Raw genomic sequence first — 12,849 nt, forward strand, 5'->3', positions numbered from 1 at the left:
AATTTCAATGTATGGGTATCGATAGATATTTATATAAACAAATATATATATATGTAAAAGAGTTATTTAAATATGGCTAAATTATATAAAACAACCTAAATTTTGTAATTTGTGTAAAAAATATCCTTGAATTTTCAAAAGTGTAAAAAATATTCTTAAATTTTAAGACTGAATTTAGAAATATCTTTATCATTAGTTTTGGATTTAAAAAACGTGAGTGTTTTGTGTCAAAAATACCTTTGAACGTTAAAAAATATAAGAAAATATTCTTAAACATTAAAAAAAACAGTTCAAAATTATCCCTATTGTTAATCGAGTATGTGTTAATAGTCAAATACATTTTATTCTTGTATTTGGTTATTTAGTTTTTGGATGTTTTAAGCGAATATTTTGATTTCTGAATTTTATGAGATTTTATATTTTAATTTAAAGTTTTAGTTTTTATTTTGGTTGTTGAGAAAATTGATGTAAGAATTAGACAATTTGAAAAAAAAATAAGAATATCTATATAGGGAAAAGAAAAGGATGTCTACAAATTGGTTCTTTTCAAACTCATTAAAGTTTCAAACAAACTGATCACTATACTAGTAGTATAAGCAATTTGAAATTTTAGATTTATTAACAGTTTCTGCTCATATGCTAACAGTAAGAACTCATTAAAGTTTCAAACAAATTGATCACTATACTAACAGTATAAGCATTTTAAAATTTTAGAATTGTTAACGGTTTCTGTTCATATGCTAATAGTAAGAACTCATTAAAGTTTCAAACAAATTGATCACTATACTAATAATATAAACATTTTGAAATTTTAGATTTATTAACGATTTCTGCTCATATGTGATGTGCATCGAGGGAAACACATAGAGCGGAAGTATCATCTCGTCCGAGAGGATTTTCATGAGCACTGGAAGGATCTTTCCAAATTTCAATCCTATATGAACAACAACAATTATAGTCACAAACGGAAACATACGGTTATGCATAAAACATAAATTACAGCATGCTTTCCTACATGATCAAGAAAAGGAATTAACAAACCTTTGAAGACTCATTTTCAAGTTCCTTGATCACGAACACTCGATCACAGCAACACAGCAACACACGAATGTTCATCTAACATGACCACTACACTGTACGATCACAGCAAACTCGAACAAAACGATCGCCAAGGTCAAGAACACCCTGAACACCACGAACGGCCTCCACAGAACCTCAACTGTGTCGAGTTGAGTATGACACTGTCAACAAGGTTACCTTGGTATTCTTGGTGTGAGAATCCAGAGGGTGGCTCTGTGTGGACTTGGTTAGAGGCAGAAAACCAGAGGAAGAACAATCGTGTAAACGATTGAGCAAGTGGGAGATGAAATAGCCTATCGTATAGGTTGATGCCCAATCGTTTAGTAAAAGTTATGCAATCATTTAACTCATCGTCTAGCTGATTGTCTATCGTATAAAAACACTCAATGATTGTTTAACTAACTCCAAGCTATCATTTAGTACATCTGATTTACTTGACAACTATTCCGTGAGTAATTTTCGAGATTGGAAATCTCAAATAAACAACTTAGCAAATCTTACTAAAATTAGGAAAATATTATTCCTTTTATCTCACGGTTACCATGAAACCACCAATAACCTCCCACTTAATTGGTTATTAGAGAAAACGAGATAATTATCCAATAATTAATATTAATATAAATATAAATGATAACTAACTTACCATACTATATGTTATAGTTTTAATATTTCATCTTATGAAACATATAAACCATAGCTCTTTTTCTATTCCATGGCACTTAATGTAAATCTTATTTACATTGGCCCTCCACTTGATGTATCTCATACACCATACCGATCATATAATTTATAATTTAATTACCTCTTGTCAATTTGAATATTTCAAATCAACACCAAGAACTAATCCTCAGCTTGGATCCATTGAGCTACCAAGGGGACCTTATGGACCTGTAGCTCGAAGCTCCAACGGTACGTGAATAACTGACTAAACTCTTTAGTCACAAGATCCACCATCCGTTAACAATTAGACACTCCACTAAAGACCGACATCTAAACTCTTCTTACTATAGATATATTATGTGTCCATCTTAACCAATCAACAGTACAACAACCCTTCACAAATCGCTCGTAAGTACAACTCGGCCAATAACCGTCATGCCCCTGTAGTTACATCTAATTCCTTAAGTACCACTGATCCCTCTAATGAACATAAGTCATAGTTCTACTATGGCTGAGTCCTTTTTTCTAAAGACAAGTTGTGGCCACTATGTTCAAGCCCCGGAATCAGCCCTTAAGGGAGCAATCTATCTACTTACCCCTGCCTCAGGAAAGGAGTAAATTCCATCTTGTGTAATTGAGTTCCCAACTCCCAGATTAGAAAAGTCTCCAAAAAGGTAGGCATGTTGAGTTGGCAATCTGGTCACTCTCACCCATACTAATCAAAAGACTACCCTCAAAGGCAGAAGTTCCCAAAACACTCAGGATTGAGGTCGTATCACCTATGGTCGTTTAGGTGAGATGTAAGTCTCTAATATCAACGGCGTTATATACAGAGTTTAGTCATCTCGTGGTCCAAGTCTTATACAAACTTTTTGTATAGGACACCCCCGTTCGCACGACTCCACATGAATGCCCAGGATCTACCATCTATAGTAGTTTACAACACTTGCAAACCCCTACACGGCGAGCGTATCCATAGTGTCACCAGAATCATTTATCCCACCTTAATCTTTATACTACAGACCTATTTAGGTTATCACTTAAGGTATGATCCACTTATATATCACATATACATGCTTAAGTTTATATAAGATAATCATGCAGCTTTGTTTATTGGATATAAGTAAATGCCAAAATGAAATAATAATTATTTTATTCATAAACAATGTGTATAATTATAAACAGCGAGACTCCAGGAGAATTAGGACACCAATCCTAACAATCACACACTTGTTCTAATGCCTCGGGAGACTAATGTACAATACAAGAAAAAACATGTATAATGTACAATAAACTAGGGCATACCCTAGTATCATTTTCCACTTTCCCTAGACAAGACGTCGTGTGTCCCGCAGACTCAGACTCTCCAGGTGTCCCTCGAACACTTTAGCCGTGAGAGCCTTTGTAAAGAGATCAGCAATGTTGTGCTCCGACGCAATCTTCGTGACTATCACATCATCACAATGCACAATCTCCCTGATCAAGTGGTACTTCCGTTCTATATGCTTGCCTCGATGATGACTCTGAGGCTCTTTCAAATTTGCACAGTCCAGCTATTATCACAAAACAGAGTGATAGGCAAATCCATATTTGGAACAACTTCCAAATATGAAAGGAATTTCCTCAGCCAAACAGCCTTCTTAGCTGCTTTACAAGCTGCTACGTATTCGACTTTCATAGTAGAGTTCACGATGCATCCTTGCCTGATGCTTCACCATACTATAACTCCTCAATTTAGAGTGAACACTAACCCCGATATCAATTTGCAGAATCTCTATCGATCTGGAAGTCAGAGTCCGTGTATTCTATAAGAGTCCGTGTATGCTTCACCACACTATAACTCCTCAATGTAGTCCCTCGTTTCCGAAGATATTTGAGGATCGTCTTAACCGCTATCCAATGATCAAATCTTAGATTGGACTGATACTGACTGACAATCCCTACTGTATAGCAAATGTCGGGTCTGGTACACAACATAAGCTTCCTACAACTGAAGCATAGAGAATCTGTCTCATCTCCTCAACTTCTTGAGGTATCTTAGGACATTGATCCTTATACAAAACGATTCCATGCCTAAAGGGTAACAAACCCCTCTTAGAATCCTGCATCCTGTACTTGATCAATATTTGATCGATGTATGATGCTTGAGATAAGGCTAACCTCTTGTTCTTATGATCCCAATGATCTGGATCCCTAGAACATACTGTGTCTCACCCAAATCTTTTATTTGGAACTAGGCAACTAGCCATTTCTTAATGTCTGTCAGATACCCTACATCATTCCCAATGAGTAGGATTTCATCCACATACAGTACCAGGAAAGCTACTGAGCTGTTGATTATTTTCTTGTAAATACAAGGCTCATCAACGTTCTGATCAAAGCCAAATGACTTGACCGCAGTGTTAAATCTAATGTTCCATGATCTAGATGCTTGTTTCAGCCCATAAATGGACCTATTAAGCTTGCAAACTTTTTACTCTTGATTTGGAACTATGAACCCCTCTGGTTGAGTCATATAGATGGTCTTCTCAAGATTACCATTAAGAAAGACAGTCTTGACGTCCATTTGCCATATTTCATAGTCATAAAATGTGTCGATGGATAGGAGTATTTGGATAGACTTGAGCATGACAACAAGTGAGAAAGTTTCCCCATAGTCAACTCCCTCGACTTGGGTATAACCGTTTGCCACGAGTCAAGCTTCAAAATTTTGCACCTTTCCATCTACATCTCTCCTTCGCTTATAAATCCACTTACATCCAATAGGTCTTATCCCATCAGGCGGATTAACAAGCTCCCAGATGTTATTTAAGTACATAGACTCCATTTCTTGGTTCATGGCCTTAACTCATTCATCTTTGTCGAAATCCTCTATTTCTTTCTTAAAAGACAACGGATCCTCGACCTCATCATTAGAAATGATGTTTTAGGCTTCAGTCAAACCCATGTAGTGATCCGGTGGGTTCATGACCCTTCCACTACGTTGAGGCAGTCTCAACTCTTGAGCTGGTTGACTAGATGTACCGACCTTAACAACTCTTTTTGATTTGTCAGTGTGTTCAACAACTCTTGTTGAACCATCAGCAGTCTCAATCTCACGCAAAACGAGCTTACTTCATGGCTTATGATCTTGGATGTGGTCTTCTTCCAAGAAGATAGCATTTTTAGAAACAAACATTTTGTTCTCACTCGGATCATAGAAGTATCCACCTCTCGTTTCCTTAGGATAACCTACAAAGAGGCAAACTTTCGAATGCGGTTCCAACTTCTTTGGGTTAGTCACAAGCACATGTGTCGGACAGCCCCAAATTCTGAAGTGGCGTAAACTATCTTTATGGCCTCTCCATAAATCAAAAGGTGTTTCAGAAACACTTTTCAAGGGAATGTTGTTCAAGAGCATGCAGTCTCCATTGCAAAACCCCAAAAAGAGTCTGAAAGATGAGCATAATTCATCATAAACCGAACCATGTCCAACAAGGTTCTGTTTCTTCTTTCTGATACACCATTCTACTGAGGTGTACCTGGGGCCAAGAGTAGGGATGCAATCCCATGTTCTATCATATAGTTCTGGAATTAGAGGTCCATATACTCTCCATCACGATCAGATCATAGTATTTTTATCTTCTTGCCTAACAAGTTTTCAACTTCAATCTTATACTCCCTAAACTTGTCGAGGGTTTCAGACTTACATTGCATTAGGTAGAGATACCCGTACCTTGAATAATCATCTATGAAAAAGATGAAATATTTATATCCACCTCGAGCTCTAACACTCATCGGACCACAAAGGTCTGAATGTACAAGCTTTGAGGCTTCCTTGGCTTTGTAACCTTTTCCAGTAAAAGGTCGTTTAGTCGTCTTGCCTTCGAAGCATGATTCACATACCGACAAGGAGTTTTCTTCTAAACTCTTTAGAAGTCCACTTTTCACCAACTTCTCAATCCTATTGAGGTTGATGTGATCTAACCTAAGATGACAAAGATAGGCGTTTTCCTTAGGAGAAACCTTTGGTCTTTTAGCTGTTGTTGTCGTACTGAACATTTCAGTGTTTAACAAGGCTTTTATGACTAATGACCTTAGTACATATAAGTTACTTTCCATGAACCATAAGCAATCTTCATTTCATTTTTGAAAATAAACACTTTATTCTTAGAACAAGAGACGGTATACCCTTGTTCAATGAGACAAGAAACCGAGATTAAGTTCCTCTTAATATGAGGAACTATGAAAACATTATCTAATAACAAATAACGTTTCTTGTCAACAAATAACTTCAGCCTGCCTACAGCAACAGCTGAAACAACCTCACCAGTACCGACTCGTAGAGTCATCTCTCCCTGTGGCAACGTTTACCAGGAATTAAATCCTTGGTAAGAGAAACTGACATGATTGGCAGCACCCGAATCGTAGGGTTTAGTTTACTTTGAAAAAACACGGCTAAGGATTTGTGACTTTTAGGTTTGCCCAAGAGTAACTTTTACCTTGGATTGTTAAACAACTTTTGATCATCATCCATTAGACTCTTTAACGGAGTCTTTGACCAGTTGTCGCGTGCTTGTAGAAAATCTATCTAATTCACCTTTCCAAGTAGGTTCCCAGGTAGGGGTGTTCCGTTTCCGTCAACTTAAGAACCTCAGTCTAGATAGAACCGCCTTAGACAAAAGGTCCCTTATAGATAGATTTAAAACAAATTTAATCTTTTATGCCAATCAATTTAATCCTATTAAATCGATTTTAAAATATTAATCTAGGTTGCTAAACTCTTTAGAAACATTGAACTTAAGTCTATCTCCATCCAATTTTAAAACCCTTTTAAAAAACTTGAGTTCACCTTAAGTCCGCATGCAACTCTTTCTTATCGATTTTAGTTCTAATTTCCTTTATAACGCTCGGAAACAACCAAAACCACAACACAAAGCTAACACGTGCAAAGCATTCATAACGTTATAAACGGCCTAAGTGTCATGTTCAATGCATTGTTCATTCATTACTACCTTTTCTATAACTCTTATACAAAACAGCAGCGAAACAAACATAACATGTTTCCATTCACCCTTAGACTATAAACACTTATAATAAAAGGATGATGCATGATAATGCTCACTAGTTGCAAAATATAACTCTTATATTTCATGATGCATGTGCATGTTTTTATGTAATTTCTTCATGCAAGATTACAACATTTATAATACGTGATGCATGAATAATTGCACAACCTAAGGTGGGTTTTTAACTATATGTCAAACATTTTGCCATATAAACTACATACATCACATGTATAATAAAAAAAAGTTGATGAACCGGGTAAAATTGCCTCAAATCTTTCAAACTAAAGATAACTATTACAAAACAAGGAGTCTCCAGTTCAAACAGGTGAACCGAGTCTTGAACCGTCCAGGTAAAGTAACGCGTCTCCACTTATCGTGCACCAAACTCCCCGCGATCGTCTACACGAAAGAACAAACGCTTCGCTCTATCATTTACCAATGCTCCCAATGTTAAACGATCATTTAGCAACTATTATGTACCTTTTACCAAGCAATGAAGCACGAGGTACGCGATTGTCTAGCGCACTGCGCACAATGCAAGCCTCATACAATCGTCTAAACGACAACGATTGTGACGAAACACCATCGTCTAAACGATCGCTGAGCGAGCGCCTTCGTATTGTATACTGCGTGATCGTATAGGTAGTAACTATGCTATGAGGCATGCTAACTACACGATTGTTTAGCGCACGCCTTCTTCTAACGATAAGCATCACATGCTCCCACCACGATCGTCTACCTCTAATGTTTACGCAATCGGGCAACCAACGCTACGCGATAGAGTAAACGATTTACCCCATCGTTAAATAAATATTACAAATCGTTTAGATAAATCCCAACTATTATTTACTTGAGGTTACACGACACGACCAACTCTTGGTCTTCTTCTTCATTGAGAACCGCATCTCCATGCTTCGAAACTTCATAAAAAAATGACTCAACTAACTCAAACTCTTTGAATTACAGACTCGATAACATGTTAATTAAGCCCAAAAACATAGGGGCCCTTACAAATTAACACTTTGTAATTTAAAGAAAGCTTCAAACAGAGGCAATTAAACCCGTAAACATTCATCAACGCCATCCATAAAAACATTTAACAATTAAACACAAATACAGAAAAATCCACCACGACTGTAAAAGAAGTTCAAAACAGAATTGAAATTTGGAATATCATAACAACTTGGCTATGATACCAATTGAAGGAAATCGGACACAAGGATTTCCATGAGTAGTGGAAGAATCTTTCTAAATTTCAATCGTATATGAACAACAACAATTACAGCCACAAACGGGAACATACGGTTATGCATAAAACAGAAATTACAGCATGCTTCCATATATGATCAAAGGAAGGAATTAACCAACCTTTGAAGACTCATCTTCAAGTTCCTTGATCATGAACGCTCGATCACAGCAACACAGCAACACACGAACGTTCGTCCAACATGATCGCCACACTACACGATCACAGCGAACTCGAACAAAGCGATCGCTAAGGTCACGAATACCCCAAACACCACGAACGCCCTCCACGAACCTCAACCATGTTGAGTTGAGTATGACATCACCAACAAGGTTACCTCGGTATTCTCGGTGTGAAAATTCAGAGGGTGGGCTCTGTGTGGACTTGGTTAGAGGCAGAAAACCAGAGAAAGAACAATCGTATAAACGATTGAGCAAGTGGGAGATGAAACAGACTATCGTATAGGTCGATGTTCAATCGTTTAGTAAAAGCTATGCGATCGTTCATCTAGCTGAGTGTCTATCGTGTAAGAAAACTTCACGATCGTTTAGCTAACTCCAAGCCGTCGTTTAGTAAATCTGATTTACTTGACAACTATTACGTGATTGGAAATCTCAAATCAACAACTTAGCAAATCTTAATAAAATTAGGAAAACATTTTTCCTTTTATCTCACGGTTATCATGAAACCACCAATAACCTCCCACTCAATTGGTTATTAGAGAAAAAGAGATAGTTATCCAATAACTAATATTATTATAAATATAAATGATAACTAACTTACCATAGTATATTTATAACCTATAGTTTTAATATTTCATCTCATGAAACATATAAACCATAGCTCTTTTTCTATTCCATGGTACTTAATGTAAATCTCATTTACATTAACCCTCCACTTGATATATCTCATACACCATACCGATCATATCATATATAATCAAATTACCTTTTGTCAATTTGAACATTTCAAATCAACACCAAGAACTGATCCTCAGCTTGAATCCATTGAGCTACCAAGGGGATCTTATGGACCTGTAGCTCGAAGCTCCAACGATCCATGAAGAACTTACTAAACTCTTTAGTCACGGGTTCCACCATCCGTTAACTACCAGGCACTTCACTAAAGACCAACAACTGAACTCTCCTTACTACAGATATATTATGTGTCCATCTTAACCAATCAATAGTGCGACAACCCTTCACAGATCGCTGGTAAGTACAACTCGGCCAATAACCGTTATGCCCCTGTAGTTACATCTAACTTCTTAAGTACCACTGATCCCTCAAATGAATATAAGTCATAGTCCTACTATGTCTGGGTCCTCTCTTCCAAAGAGAAGTTGTGGCCATTATGTTCAAGCCCCAAAATTAGCCCTTAAGGAAGCAATCTATCTACTTAACCCTGCTTCGGGGGAAGGAGTGAATTCCATCTTGTGTAATTAAGCTCCCAGCTCCCAGATCAGACAAGTCCTCAAAAAGGTAGGCATGTTGAGTTGACAGTCTGGCCACTCTCACCCATACTAACCAAAGGACCGCCTTCAAAGGCAAAAGTTCCCAAAACACTCAGGATTGAGGTCGTGTCACCTATGGTTGTTTAGGTGAGATGTAAGTCTTCAGTATTAATGACGTTATATACAAAGATGAATCATCTCATGGTCCGATCTTATACAAACTCTTTGTATAGAACACCCCCGCTCGCATGTCTCCACATGATTTGTCAGTATCTACCATCTATAGTAGTTTACAACACTTACGAACCCCTACAAAGCGGGTCGTATCCATAGTGTCACCAGAATCAGGTATCCCACCTTAATCCTTATACTACAGACCTATTTAGGTTATCACTTAAGGCATGATCCACTTGTATATCTCATATACATGCTTAAGTTTACATAAGATAACCATGGAGCTCTTTTATTGGATATGAGTAAATGTCAGAATGAAATAACAATTATTTTATTCATAAACAATGTGTATAATTAAAAAGAGCGAGACTCTGAGAGAATTAGGACACCAATCCCAACACGACGTTGCTGGTCCATTTATAGATGCCCTTGCGATTAAGGTGTTTGAAGGTCATGATGAATTGCAGAAATGCATGTCATCTTAGGCCTTTTATTTAGAATTATGAAGGTTGTTAAGTAGAATATGCGGCAATTATGTTAAGAATTCATGAGAAAATGAGCTTGCTTCGTTCAGCATGTGAATCTCGACTAACCCATTATTATGCGTTCAATGTTCTATTTTTATGGCTAACGCAGGAAGTGGATGCAAACGTGAAAGTCGGACCACCGCATACTGAGAAACTCTCCATCGCAAAGGCGAACGCGTTCGATCAACCGGAGCCTTCGACCGGAACTAAATCTCGAGAGAGCCAGCTCCACCGCCCATCCATGGCACCACTGGCAGCCTTGACACATATCTGCTGGAAGCAAGTCATTACTTCCAGCTAGTCATTCCATTTTCTCTTCTTTTCTTATATTGTATTGTATTACATTTTGTGATTAAGGAATCAATACATGATGTGTTCAATGCATTCTTGTGTTTCCTTTGACTCCATCTCCATCTTTTTTACTTAGCATCTTTAACTTTCATTGCATCACTAAGTGAGATTGTTAAAGTATCACATACTTAGTCATGTGGATTAGGGATATGAAGCATGTAGCAAACCACCGAGAGGTGTGCATTGCGTGAGTGTGTGAGTAAACCTTATTTGCTTAGTGTGAAGTTGTAGCTACGCCTGTCTATAGGTAGATGCAACGCTTGTTTATTAAGTAAAGTCAGCAATAACTAACTGTCCGGGAGAGTAAGTGGTTGGTCGCATTAAGCAATGTAAGCTATTGTTCACTAGAGATAGAAATAATCTTATGTCAGCAAAGTTTATGTGGTTACCTTGTTTTATATGCGCTTCATTCATCATTTAGGCATACTTGAGAGAGTAGTCTAAAATCTAAATCTAAGACTCGAGAGAGCAGATTGGAACGCATAAGAAAGAATGGGGAACTTAGAGATAAGCTCCATTTGCTATCACACAGCGTATACACCCTACGGAGAGGATATTTCATGCATCCAGGAAGTAGGATACAGTGGTATGCGGCCATCACGCTCATGCGGTGAGAGTACGTGAGTAGGTTATGGAGGTTTAGGCAGGCATAGGGTTCCCGGTACTATCGCATATACATCGCATACATCCTAGAGTTAGGCTTAAGTGTGTATAGCATGATCGCATAGCTTGCATTGACTAAGGTTGCCTTTGCAGTCACTCTTAAAGGTTACAATGAAGACATCTCCACATTTTTATCTATTTTTCCATCCATTTATTTCATGTCAATAGTTGTCATGTTTCTACCTCTCATTCATATTCTCATTGCGTTGTTTGTTAGCTAGGAGTAAGAGTAGTGTTAGCTTAACAACCCCTCCATCATTCTTTTATTCAATCGCCGCATGCGTTGTCTGTTAGCTAGGAGTAAGAGTAGTGTTAGCTTAACAACCCCTCCATCATTCTTTTATTCAACCGCCGCATGCACATTATCGCATTCATCCAGCTACAAGTCCTTGAGTTTGACCTCAGATCACCCGAGAAACTTGCGTTTGCGTTATACTTGACCTGAGCGCAAGAAAACTTGTGACAGGACGCATGGTTATCGCATACATTTGTTAACGCATAGTCATTCCAACGCATGACCATCGACGCATGATAAGCAACGCATACATTAAAAACATGCATCACATATTGCGTCCATGAAATTTTAGTTGTCGAGTAATTGACATCTAATCTCCCGTCATCAGGTCACCTATAGAGTATGGGTCTACGAGACATGCCACATTTAGTCTAGGGCAAGTGGGAGATTTATGTGTACTTTTATATCAGTGTGACTTTTATGATGTACATCCTACTAGATTTAAGACAAGTGAAGATTATTCGAATTGATGCCCTAAATCTCGTGGGTCCTGTATTTTGTAATTGTAATATTTAGACATTTTATTTATTTAATAAAATATGAGATGTTTTATTCAATATTTAGTAGCATTAACCCACAAACTAATAAACTAACATCTAAGGTTATCATCTGTAGCTTAAACATGTAAAGACATACAGGTAGATCATGTTGAAGTGATAACCCAAATGGTCTGTAGTAGATGGATAAGGCTAGGTACCTTATCATGACGACACTATGAATATGACCCGCTTTGTAGATGTTACAATTGTTGTAAAGTGCTACAAATGATCTTATCCTAATCATTCATACAGAGACATGAAATGTTAAGGGTATACAGATGCCCTAGTTTATTGTATTCTCTCAGTACTCAACATTGTATATCTATATATATGTAAATCCACTGGAGTTTTAGTCCAAGTGGGAGTTTGTTGGGTTGTATGTCTTATAACTTACAGTTTGTAATGTTAAACATTTATATTATCAATAAAGATGTTATCGACATTTATTTAATAAAACTGTTGTTGAATAGGTAAATTATACTTGTATAGACTAAATCTAATAAACTAAGATCCATGTCTATTACATGAATACTTGAACTTTATGTGGAGACATAAATATGGATCAAGTTCAAATAAATAGCAAAAACGGTCTATAATATATGAATAAGGCCGGGTACCTTATTTTTGTAACACTATTGAAAATAACCCACTTTGTAGATAATACAAACGATGTGATCCTGAATTGTTTATGTAGAAACATGTGAGTGAGGGCATCATATATAATGAGTTTGTATAATATTAGGACCAAAAAATAAGTCACTCTTACTTTATAACGTTGTTTACTGTTTAAGACTGACTATTTCAAATCGATGA

Source organism: Benincasa hispida, chromosome 8, assembly GCF_027475165.1.
Source record: "Benincasa hispida cultivar pf3 chromosome 8, pf3_genome.v1.1, whole genome shotgun sequence".
Classification (NCBI taxonomy): domain Eukaryota; kingdom Viridiplantae; phylum Streptophyta; class Magnoliopsida; order Cucurbitales; family Cucurbitaceae; genus Benincasa; species Benincasa hispida.